We start from the raw sequence: 13174 nt of genomic DNA on the forward strand, positions 1-13174 counted from the left end.
ATGATCGTGAAGCTTTGGGCCACTGTCCTTCGCGTTTGCGAACGATGAGTCGTGTTCGCGAACAAAGGGTCCTCTCGCGTTCGCGAAGGGTTAGCCACCTTGTGTATTGCGATCGTGATGGTCCCCTCGCGTTCGCGAATAAGATCTTCCTAAGCATTGGCTGGTTTGCCTTCGCGATCGCGAAGAAGGATCACTGGGCGGTAGCATTTTTAAAACATGGGACTTAGGCTCATTTTCTTCATTTCTGTCAACTCTTGGCCGATTTTAGAGCTCCTTGGAGAGGGATTTTCACCTAGCATTTCAAGGTAAGTAATTTCTACATAATGTGAGTTTAGTACATAGATTATTGGTAGATTTTAACATAGAAATTGTACAAAGTTTTGGATTTTCTTGAAAAACTTGGGGTTTGGTAAAGAAAATGAGATATGACCACGAAAATGATTATGGAATTGAGTAGAAATTATATATTTGAGTTCATAAGGTCATGGGTAATATTATTCTACGGATATTTCCGGAATCCGGGCACGTGGTCCGGGGGGTGGCTTTTAGGGACTTTCTAATAGATGATTTATGAACTTTTGAGCATATATTGATTAGTTTGTACGACCTTTGAATAGTTTCGGAAACCTTGGCATCAATTTGGGGCAATTAGTGAGGCTGACGGGCCGAATAGTAGACTTGGAAGCGAGGTAAGTCTCTTGCCTAACCTTGTATGAGGAAATTATCCTCGTAGGTGTTTAAATTATTATTTGTTAATAATTGTGGGAGCTACATATGCCCGAAGTGACGAGAGTCCGTACATAGCTAAAATCATATTTATGTCCAAGTAGATTTAGGACTTATCATGTTATATTTGCAGTATTTGTACCCATTGTTAGTTTAATTACTAGAATTTATAATTAAAATTTGATTAGAGGTTATGTTAGGCCGAGCTTCGTTACTTTGAGTTTTGGCATATTATTCGATTGTTGATAGAAAATTATGCATCTTGATGCACCTATTCTAGTGTTGTAATTTTGTGACCCGTAGTTTGAAGAGTTTCTCTATTCATGTGGATCGGGTTGAACGCCTCGACAATATATTTAAGATGCATCTATGGTTCACGCCGGTCGACCCTCGATAGTGTACACGATTATTCTGGATCGGGTCGTACGACCTCGACATAACCCGTGCGTAATATAGTTAGGAGTCCGATTAATATCGCTAGGAGTCCGATTATACTTGATATTTCCTTCATGAGTTGAGAATTTATACTTACTTGATGGATCTTATTTATTGAAATTGGCATGTGATAATTGGAGATTTTAAATTGATATTTTGTTAAAGAATCATTTTTTTATTGTTTGTTATTCCATTGTTACTGCTGTATTTCATGCCTATTAATAATTCCTACACTTTATTTATTGACCACTAGTAAGTGTCGATGTTGACCCCTCGTCACTACTTCTTCGAGATTAGACTAGATACTTACTGGGTACACGTTGTTTTACGTACTCATGCTACACTTTTGTACAAATTGTGCAGGTACTAAGGCAGGTACATCTGGTATCCGTCCGGGCACACTTCTACATTATCCGGAGACCTAGTGGTGATCTTCTTCCCATGCTCCGATATGTAGCACCCGAAGTCTACTCCTTGTTGTATTTATTATTTTTGTCTATTTTATTTCATACAGTAGTTATAGGGGTTTTGTATAACTACTAGATTGCTAGTGCACTTGTGACACCGGATTTTGAAAATTTCTTGTAGATGTTTATGGTTTTGCCTAACCTCATTACTATTTCACTTTTATGTCTTATTTATGTGTTATATCACCATAATATTTTATAATTAGTTCCTTATTAAATAAAATTTTTGATTTTAAAAGTAACAAAAACAAATAATTAAATGGATAGTTCTCTGTTGGCTTGCCTAGCGACGTTGTGAGCCATCACGACTTATAGCGGGAATTGGGTTGTGACATATCGGGTCGTCACATTCTCCACCTCTAAAGAAACGTTAGTCCTCGAACGAGCATAGAAAAGTACATGGACTAGTGAAAAGGTGTGGGTATCTACTCCGCATATCGGACTTAGACTCCCACATAGCTACTACCTCTATCTGCTGACCTCTCCACTGCACTTTCATATAAGGAAAACTCTTAGATCTCAACTTTCGAACCTGTAGTGCCAGAATAGCCACCAGCTCCTCCTCATAGGCTAAATTCTCATCAAGTTGAACCGTATTGAAGTCCAAAACATGCTAGTCGTCCTCATGGTACTTCCGAAGCATAGAAAACATGGAATACCGGATGTACTCCTAATAGGTTTGCAGGCAATGCAAGCCTGTAGGCAACCTCCCCAACTCTCCAAGATCTCAAATGGCCCAATAAACTTCGGGCTCAATTTACGCTTCTTCCTAAATTGCATCACGCCCTTCATAGGCGACACTCGGAGAAGAACTTTCTCACCCATCATATAAGCTAAATCCTGAACCTTCCAGTCCGCATAACGCTTTTGTTTAGAGTGAGCTGTACGAAGTCGTTCCTGAATCACCTTAACCCTCTCCATAGAATCACGGACCAAATCAGTGCCCAACAACCTAGCCTCTTCATGATCAAACCAACCAATCAGCGAACGACATCGCCTCCCATATAAGGCCTCATACATTGCCATCTGAATACTCGATTGGTAACTGTTGTTATAGGCGAACTTTCCTAGAGGTAAGAACTGATCCCATGAACCTCCAAAATCCATAACCTAAGCATGTAACATATCCTCCAAGATCTGAATAGTGTGCTCGGATTGTCCGTCCATCTCAGGATGAAACGCCGTGCCCAACTCACATTGCACGGCTCTCCAAAAATGTGATTTGAACTGCGTGCCTTGGTTAGAAATAATAGAAATGGGCATTCCGTGCAAGTAAATAATCTCCTTAATGTAAACCTGAGCCTACCGCTCTGAAGAATAGGAAGTCGCCACCGGAATGAAGTGCGCAAACTTAGTCAATCGGTCCATAATAATCCAGACTGCTTCACACTTCTTCAAGGTCCGTGGCTAGCCTACCATAAAATCCATAGTGATGCGCTCCCACTTACACTTCAATATATCCAATCTCTGAGTCAATCTACTTGGTTTCTGATGTTCATACTTCATCTGTTGACAATTCAAACACCGAGTTACATAAGCAACGATGTCTTTCATCATTTTTCACCACAAATAGTGCTGTTTCAAGTCACGATACATCTTCGTGACACCTAGGTGAATAGAATAACGTGAACTGTGCACCTCCTCAAGGATAAAATCTCTCAACCCATCAACATTTGGAACACAAATCCAGCGTTGAAGCCGTATAACACCATCATCATCAATCACAACCTCCTTAGCACCATCCGCTGCATTGTATACTTCAACACCAACAAGTGAGGGTCATCAAACTGGCGAGCCTTGATACGCTCCAATAACAAAGACTATGCCATAACAAAAACAAGAACCCGACTAGGCTCCGCAACATCCAATCTCATAAACCGGTTGGCTAAAGCCTGAATATCCATGGCTAGTGACCTTTCTGCTACCGGTAAATATGCCAAACTGCCCATGCTCTCCGCCTTTCTACTCAATGCATCGGCCGTCACATTGGCCTTTCCAAGATGATATAATATGGTGATATCATAGTCTTTCAGCAACTATAGCCATCTCCACTGCAGCAAATTAAGGTCCTTTTACTTGAACAAGTGCTGGAGACTCCGATGGACGGTATAGACCTCACAATGAATTTCGTACAGATAGTGCCTCCAAATCTTCAGTGCATGAACAATGGCTGCCAACTCAAAGTCGTGAATAGGGTAATTCTTGTCATGAACCTTCAACTTCTGAGAGGCATAGGAAATTACCCTACCATCCTACATCAATACCGCTCCAATCCCAATACGCGAAGCATCATAATACACGGTATAGGATCCTGAACCTGTAAGCAACACCAATACTGGGGCTGTAGTTAATGCAGTCTTGACCTTTTTGAAAGTTCAACTCACACCCGTCAAACCATCTGAAAAGAGCACCATTCTGGGTCAACTTGGTCAATGGGGCTGAGATAGATAAAAATCCCTCCACGAACTGGCGATAATAGCCCGCCAAACCCAAGAAGCTCTGAATCTCTATAGCTGAAGTAGGTCTAGGCCAGTTCTGAACTGCCTCAATCTTCTTAGGATCCACGTTAATGCCCTCGGAAGATACAACATGGCCTAAAAAAGAAACCGAATCCAACCAGAACTCACACTTTGAAAACTTGGCATATAACTGACAATCCTTTAAAGTCTGAAGTACGATCCAAAGATGTTGCTCATGCTCCTCTAGACTGTGGGAGTAAACAAAAATAGGATCAATGAAGACGATCATAATAGAATCTAAATAGGGCTTGAACACTCGGTTAAAAAACTCCATAAATGTTATTGGGGCATTATTCAAGCCAAATGACATCACTAAGAACTCATAGTGACCATACCGAGTCTCAAAAGCTATCTTAGGGACATCTAATGCCCTAATCTTCAACTGATGGTAGCCAGATCTCAAATCAATCTTGAAAAACACCTTGGCACCCTAATACTGATCAAATAAGTCATCAATATTTGGCAAAGGATACTTGTTCTTGATAGTGACCTTGCTTATGTACCGATAATCTATACATATCTTCATTGTTCCATCTTTATTCTTCACAAACAATACCGGTGCACCCCAAGGCGAGATACTAGGTCTAATGAATCCCTTATCAAGCAAATCCTGCAACTGCTCCTTCAATTCCTTCAACTGAATTGGGGCCATGCGGCATGGTGGAATGAAAATGGGTTGCATGCTCAGAGCCAAGTCAATGAAAAATTCAATATCTCTATCGGGCATCATCCCCGACAAATTTGTAGGAAACACCTCTGGGAATTCGCCCACAACAGGTACTGAATTCATGGAAGGAACCTCTGCACTAGGATCACGAATATAGGCCAAATATGCTAGACATCCATTCTCGAACATATGCCAAGCCTTCACATAAGAAATAACCTTGCTAGTAGAATTCTAGGAGTCCCTCTCCACTTTAATTGAGGAACCTCCGGCATGTATAATGTCACAGTATTGGCGTGACAGTCCAAAATAGCGTGATAAGATGACAACCAATCCATACCCAAGATAACATCAAAGTCCACCATATCTAGAAGCATAAGGTCTACCCTAGTCTCATAGCTCCTAATAGAAATCACAAACGAGCTATAAACACGATCTACCATAATAGAAACTCCCATAGGCGTGGACACATAGATAGGAGCACTCAAAGAATCATGAGGCATAACCAGATATGAAGCAAAATAGGATGACATATATGAATAAGTAGAGCCCGGATCAAATAAAACTGAGGCATCTCTATGGCAAACCGGAACAATACTTGTGATGACAACGTCAGATGACTCTGCCTCAAGTCTAGCTGGAAATGCATAGAAACGTGTTTGGGCCCACCACTTTGACCTCCGCCTCTCGGACAACCTCTAACTGGCTGACCTCCATCTCTAACGGTTGAACCACCACCTCTAGCTTCCTAACCCCCGCCTCTAGCTGGCCGAGCTACCGGCGGAGCAACCGGTGCTGAAATCATGGCACGAGAACCCTACTGAGGCACATTACTCTAAAGTCTAGGACCGTACCTCCTGATATGACCTGTACCTCCACACCTAAAGCACTCTCTCTGCTGTTGTGGCTGCTGAAGCTCAAACTAACCGTGACAGCCTGGATAACCACTGTGATAGCTCTAAATTGGTGGTGCACTGATGGGAGCTGAAGGTGCACTATAGGACAACTGCTCAGGACGAGACCCATAAGAACCACAACTGCCCGAAGCGTCGAGTACTGCCTGAAGAGCTGAGTGAATCAGCCTGTGAGGATGACCTTTACCAAACAAACCTTTGATTCCAGATGAGGCACCGCTGAAACCACTAAAATGAAGAGGCATCTTTTTAGATACCGCCTCTCTACCCTGACCACGAATCGTCTCAATCCATCTTGTAATCTCTACTACCCGCTAAAAAGAAATATCATCCCCAGTCTCCTTGGCAATCTGCAGCTTGATACCGAGAGCAAGACCATCAATGAATCTCCTCACTATCTCCCTCTCAGTAGGAAGTAAGACAACTGTATGGCGAGCTAAATCCATGAATATAGTTCATACTGGGTAACAATCATTCTACCTTGCTGAAGGCGCTCAAGCTGACTGCGGTACTCCTCTCTCAGAGTAAAAGGAATGAACTTCTCCAAAAATAGCTGCGAAAACTGATCCCAAGTGAATAGCGGTGAGCCTGCTAGTCTGCCTCGCTCATAATCTTGCCTCCACCTATTGGTAGAACCGGTCATCTGAAACACTGCAAAGTCGACTCCATTGGACTCCAAAATACCCATGTTGCACTACACCTCGTGGAAAATGTCCAAATAATCTTGTGGGTCCTCAGAAGTAGTACCACCAAAATGAATAAGAAAGAGCTTTGTGAACTTATCGAACCTCATCAATCTCTTAGAGGACATCACGGGCCTCTCCATGGTCTGTGTAGCAATAACGGGTTAGACTACCCTAACTGCTGGAACCGTCGGAGTCTAATACAGGGGAGTCATCTGCTCCGGAGTGTGAGTGGCGGGAGTCTGAGTTCTCCCCCAGCCTGAGAGATAACTGGTGCCATAGGAAATACTCCGGCCTGGGCCACACTCTCCATAAGGCCCACTAAGCAGACTAGGGCGTCCTGAAGTACGAGAGTAGCAATAAATCCCTCGAGGACCTGAGCGGGCCCGATTGGTATGGTCTGAATAGGGATTTCCTTCCCATGCTCAATCTGAGGCTCTACAATGGGTGCTGCTGCACGTGCTTTAGGCTGAGCTCTACCTTTGCCTCGGCCCCGGCACCTACCCCTAGTAGTGGCTGCAACAGGGGGCTCTGGCTCCTGCCCCACTGTAAATATTGTACGTGTTCTCACCATCTATGAGAGAGCAAGAACATAATGGTTCAAACTTCAGTAATAGAATAAAGTTGCACGACAGGGAATGAAAGAAGTGAAATTTTTCTAATGCTCCGTAGCCTCTAGAAGATAAGTACAGACGTCTCTGTACCGATCCTCTAGACTCTACTAAGCTTGCTCATGACTCATAAGACCTAGGCAACCTAGTGCTCTGATACCATCTTGTCACGACCCAAAATCCTAACCTCAGGGACGTGATGGAGCCTAATATTTCACTAGCTAGGCAAGCCAATGTTAGCTAATTACTTAACCAGTTTTATCAATTTAAATTAAAACATTAATATTAATAAATTGTGATAGCCTGAAATATATATAATAAACAACTTGTAGCATAAAGTAAAAATATCCCATAAATCTAGAGTCACGAATACATGAGCATCTAGTGTACTACAAGTAAAGTCTGAACAAGAATACAATTGTTTGAAATAAGGTAAACAATAAAGACAGAATGGAAAGGGACTTTAGGGACTGCAAATGCCAGCAGCTCTACCTCAAGTCTGCTGCTGATAGCCGGTCCGGGAAATATCTCCTCTACACACCATAGGGACTAACTTTGGTATCTGCACAAGAAGTACAGAAGTGTAGCATAAGTACAACTGACCCCATGTACTCTATAAGCGCCGAGCCTAACCTCGACGAAGTAGTGATGAGGCTATGACAAGACACTCACAATAACCTGTATGAAACAATAATAACAGAAACATAAATAAAAAATAAAGCAGTAAAGTCAAATAACCGCACCCGTATGACAACTACCAAAAGGCCCCCAGAATAACAAAAGCTCAAATTTCATATCACCATACTAAGAACAATCTCTGCAGCCACTAACAACTTATAACACATCAAATTCGTTGTGGCGCGCAACCCGATCTCACCATATCATCATTTGTTCAGATCATATTTGTCCTTATTTTTTCATATCATATTATATCATTTCAATACCGTTACGGCGTGTAACCCGATCCCATCATATCAATTCATTTCAATACCACGCGGCGCACAACCAGATCCTAACAATTTCAACTTATTAACATAAACACCTCAACACCAATATTTACGAAATATCAATACAAAGAAGAAATGAAACATATAGAACAACAAGGAACTACCAAACAAATGGAGAATAACTAATATTTCGAAATCCCAAACCTTGGAAGAACAATGGTACCAAAATAGCTAGATGGCTTACATGAACGGAATAATGAAATAAAGTACTTTAAGTAATATAAGAATGGTAAAAGCAAATAGAACATGAGACAATGAAAACATACAATTAATTCAATTAGAAGCATGTAGCAAGTGAACAAATATTGGGTGAGAAATGTACAATCGAAACAAGTAATAGATAAACAACAAATAACAAGAAGACAAGGATAACAAGTAATAATATGTAGCAACTAAAGCATGTAACAAGAGATAACATAGAGTAAAAGAAGACATAGAAGTAAATAGTCAATCCCGCATTCTTGGATCCCATGACGGCTCATATACAATCATCACCTCTCATATAGAAAATAGTCTAACAAGTCCTAATTCCCTCAAGTCAAGGTTACACCCAACACTTACCTCTTTCCGCAATCAAATCAACACTCAACCACGACCTTTCCTTTAGAAGTAGCCTCCAAACCAGTCAAATCTAGCCAAATATGGTTCAAATAATTCAAAATAAGCTTTAGAAACTACTCACGAGTGAAAAAGATTCAATCTTTAATGAATTTGGAAAAATTCAACAAAAGTCAACCTCGGACCGGTTGGTCAAAAGCTGAGATTCGGACCAAAACCCGTTTATCTATTCATCCCCGATCCCGGTTATGTGATTTGTTTTGAAGTCCGACCTCAAGTTGAGGTCTAAACCTAAATTTTATAAGATCCCCAATTTTACCCAAATCCCTGATTTCTACCATGAAAATCTTAGATTTGATGTTGAAAACACATGAAAAGTATTGGGTAATTGAAAGGAAATGGAATAAAGTTTCATACCAATATTTTTGGGAAGAAGAAACTCTTGGAAAATCGCATTTAGAGTGTTTAGGGTTGAGAAATAATGTAAAATGAGCTAAGTCCCGATTTTACCCTCTTTTACCGAGTTGCAGAAGTCGCAATTGCGAACTCTCGACCATCGCAAATGCGAAACATAGGTCGCAAATGTGAACTGTGCATTAAGAAGCCAGATACGCATATGCGACAATTTGTTTGCAAATAGGAACTGTCCCCCCCTATGCAAATGTGAAAAACCACTTCGGAAATGCAAAGCTGTCCTAAGTTGCCAGGAGTCGCAAATGCGACCAAGATGCTCGCAAAAGCGGCCCTAGCCAGTTTGCAAATGCGAATAATTTCCTAGCAATTGTGAGGCCACCCAACCCAGGCCCATGCTCGCAAATGCGAATTCATGTTCGCAAATGCGAGGCTCGATTTGCGAGCCAAATCTCGCAAATGTAAACTCATGTTCGCAAATGCGAGGCTATCATTTGCGAGCCAGATCTCGCAAATGCTAGATCTGCAGATCAACACCAAAACTGAAAGCACACCAGCTATTGCAATTGATCCAAAACTCATCTGATACACACCTGAAACTCACCCGACCCCCTCGAGCTCCAAATCAAATATGTACACAAGTGTAAAAATATCATACGAACTCGCTTGCGTAATAAAAACATCAAAATAACATCTAAAACCACAAATCGGACATCAAAATGCATGAAATTCAAAGAAAAACTCAAGAACCTCTAGAATTACAATCAAGCATCCAAATCCTATCAAACCAACTTCGAATTCCAAAACCAAAATCCGAAACCAAAATTCGAACCCAACAACTATATAATCAACCTACGGTCAAACCTAGAAAATTTTCAAACATTCAAATTGATAACTTTTGGCAAAACAAGTCAAATCAACCTAGGGACCACTGAATTCAATTCCGACTATACGCCAAAGTCTAAAATCACAATACAAACCTACCAATATCGCCAAAAAATACTTCGAGGTCGTTTACCCAAAATATTGACCGTGGTCAATTCTAGATTTATTTTAAGTAAAAGTTTTTATTTTATCAAACTTTCATATAAAAACTTTTCAAAAAGTGAAACGGACCATGAATGCAAACCAAGAAACATCAAATGAAGCTAATAGAGGTCTCAAAACACCAAAATATGGGCTAGTACTCAAAATGACCTATCGTGTAATATCAGCCGTTTAGCTTTCTAGATCTTTGTTCCCCTAATTAAGACTTTTCATATGTGATTTTACTATTTTATGACTTGAGGGTATGATTGGTTTGATTTTGGAAGGGTTCGGGTTGAATTTAGAACACTTAGTTCCTTAAAAGTGGCATAAGGTGGCCAAGTTTGACTTGAGTCAATATTTTGAGTAAACGGCCTTAGAATCGGGATTTGATGGTTTCAATAGGTTTGTATGATGATTTTGGATTTGGGTGTATGTTCGGATCGAGTTTCGGGTGATCCGGGAGCATTTCAACGCTTAATGTTGAAAGTTGGCGCCTTGAAGGTTAAAGAGTTTCTTAAATTTGGTTTGAAGTAGACTTTGGTGTTATCGATGTCCGTTTGCGATTCTGGCCTAGGGATAGGTTTGTATGGTAATTTTTGACTTGTGTGTAAAATTTGGCATCATTCAAAGTTGTCTAAGTATGATTAGTCGCGTTCGGAGCTAGTTGAAGAAGTTTGAAGTTCATAAGTTAATTAATTTGGTTTTAGGGCGCGATTCTTGGTTTCGATTTTTTTTACGTGTTCTGAGACTTTGATTATGTCCATATTACATTTATGGACTTCTTGGTGCATTTGGAAGGGGTCCCGGGTGTCTCGGGTGAGTTTCGGACCACCCGGAGTTAAATCCAAAATTGTAGAAATTCTGTTGCTAGTTTCCTTCTTTGCGAACGCCGAGAAAGCCTTGTGTTTGCGGTGAAGGAATTGGGTCTGGAAGACTTTTTTTATATGCGTTTGTGAAACTGGGATTACGATCGTGAAGCTTTGGGGTCACTGTCCTTCGCGTTCGCGAACGATGGGTCGTGTTTGCGAACAAAGGGTCTTGTTCGCGTAGAGGGAGGCCAGCTGGGGGAGACGCAGGTTGTAGCCTACGCGTTCATAGATATCCTCTCGCGTTCGCGAAGGGTTATCCACCTTGTGTATCGCGATCATGATGGTCCCCTCGCATTCGCGAATAAGACCTTCCTAGGCGTTGGCTGGTTTGCCTTCGCGATCGCGAAGAAGGATCACTGGGCATTAGCATTTTTAAAACATGGAACTTAGGCTCATTTTCTTCATTTCTGTCAACTCTTGGCCGATTTTAGAGCTCCTTGGAGAGGGATTTTCACCTAGCATCTCAAGATAAGTAATTTCTACATAATGTGAGTTTAGTACATAGATTATTGGTAGATTTTAACATAGAAATTATAGAAATTTTGGGATTTTGTTGAAAAACTTAGGGTTTGGTAAAAAAATGATATTAGAATATGAAAATGATTATGGAATTGAGTAGAAATTATATATTTGAGTTCATAAGGTCATGGGTAATATTATTCTACGAATATTTTCGGAATCCGGGCACGTTGTCCCAGGGATGGCTTTTAGGGACTTTCCAATTTGTGTTGGGTAATTACTCTAATAGATGAATTATGAACTTTTGAGCATATATTGATTAGTTTGTACGACATTTGAATAGTTTTGGAAATCCAGGCATCGATTGGGGGCAATTAGTGAGGTTGAAGGGTCGAGTAGTAGTCTTGGAAGCGAAGTAAGTATCTTGCCTAACCTTGTAAGAGGGAATTATTCTCGTAGGTGTTTAAATTATTATTTGTTAATAATTGTGGGAGCTATGTATGCACGAAGTAACGAGAGTCCGTACGTAGCTAAAATCATGTTTATGTCCGGGTAGATTTAGTGCTTATCAATTATCATGCTATATTTGCAGTATTTGTACCCATTGTTAGTTTAATTACTAGAATTTATAATTGAAATTTGATTCGAGGTTATGTTAGGCTGAGCTTCGTTACTTTGAGTGTTGGGAGATTATTCGATTGTTGATAGAAAATTATGCATCTTGATGCACCTATTTTGGTGTTGTAATTTTGTGACTTGTAGTTCGAAGAGTTTCTCTATTCCTGTGGATCAGGCCGAACGCCTCGGCAGTATATTTAAGATGCATCTATGGTTCACGTCGGTCGACCCTCGACAGTGTACACAATTATTCTGGATATGGTTGTATGACCTCGGCATAACTCGCGCGTAATATAGTTAGGAGTCCGATTAATATCGCTAGGAGTCCGATTATACTTGATATTTCCTTCATGAGTTGAGAATTTATAATTACTTGATGGCTCTTATTTGTTGAAATTGGCATGTGATAATTGGAGATTTTAAATTGATATTTTGTTAAAGAATCATTTTTTTATTGTTTGTTATTCCATTGTTACCGTTGTAGTTCATGCCTATTTATAATTCCTACACTTTATTTATTGACCACTAGTAAGTGTCGATGTCGACCCCTCGTCACTACTTCTTCGAGGTTAGACTAGATACTTACTGGGTACATCTAATATCCGTTCGGGCGCACATCCACATTATCCGGAGACATAGTGGTGATCTGCTTCCCATGCTCCGATATGCAGCACTCGGAGTCTACTCCTTGTTGTATTTATTATTTCTGTCTATTTTATTTCAGACAGTAGTTATAGGGGTTTTGTATATCTACTAGATTGCTCGTGCACTTGTGACACCGAGTTTTGAAATTTTTTAGTAGATGTTTATGGTTTTGCCTGAATCACCTTAACCCTCTCCATAGAATCACGGACCAAATTAGTGCCCAAAAACCTAGCCTCTCCGGGATCAAACCAACCAATCAGCGAACGCCATCGCCACCCATATAAGGCCTCATACAGCGCTATCTGAATACTAGACCGATAACTGTTGTGGTAGGCGAACTCTGCTAGAGATAAGAACTGATCCCATGAACCTCCGAACCCGTATCCTTCAACACCTACAAGTGAAGGTCATCAAATTGGCGAGCCTTGATACGCTCCAATAACAAAGACTGTGCCATAACAAAAACAAGAACCCGAGTAGGTTCCGCAACATCCAATCTCACAAACCGGTTGGCTAAAGCCTGAATATCCATGGCTAGTGGCCTTTCTGCTACCGGTAA

This window comes from Nicotiana tabacum, chromosome 2 (genome assembly GCF_000715075.1).
Source record: "Nicotiana tabacum cultivar K326 chromosome 2, ASM71507v2, whole genome shotgun sequence".
Classification (NCBI taxonomy): Eukaryota; Viridiplantae; Streptophyta; class Magnoliopsida; order Solanales; family Solanaceae; genus Nicotiana; species Nicotiana tabacum.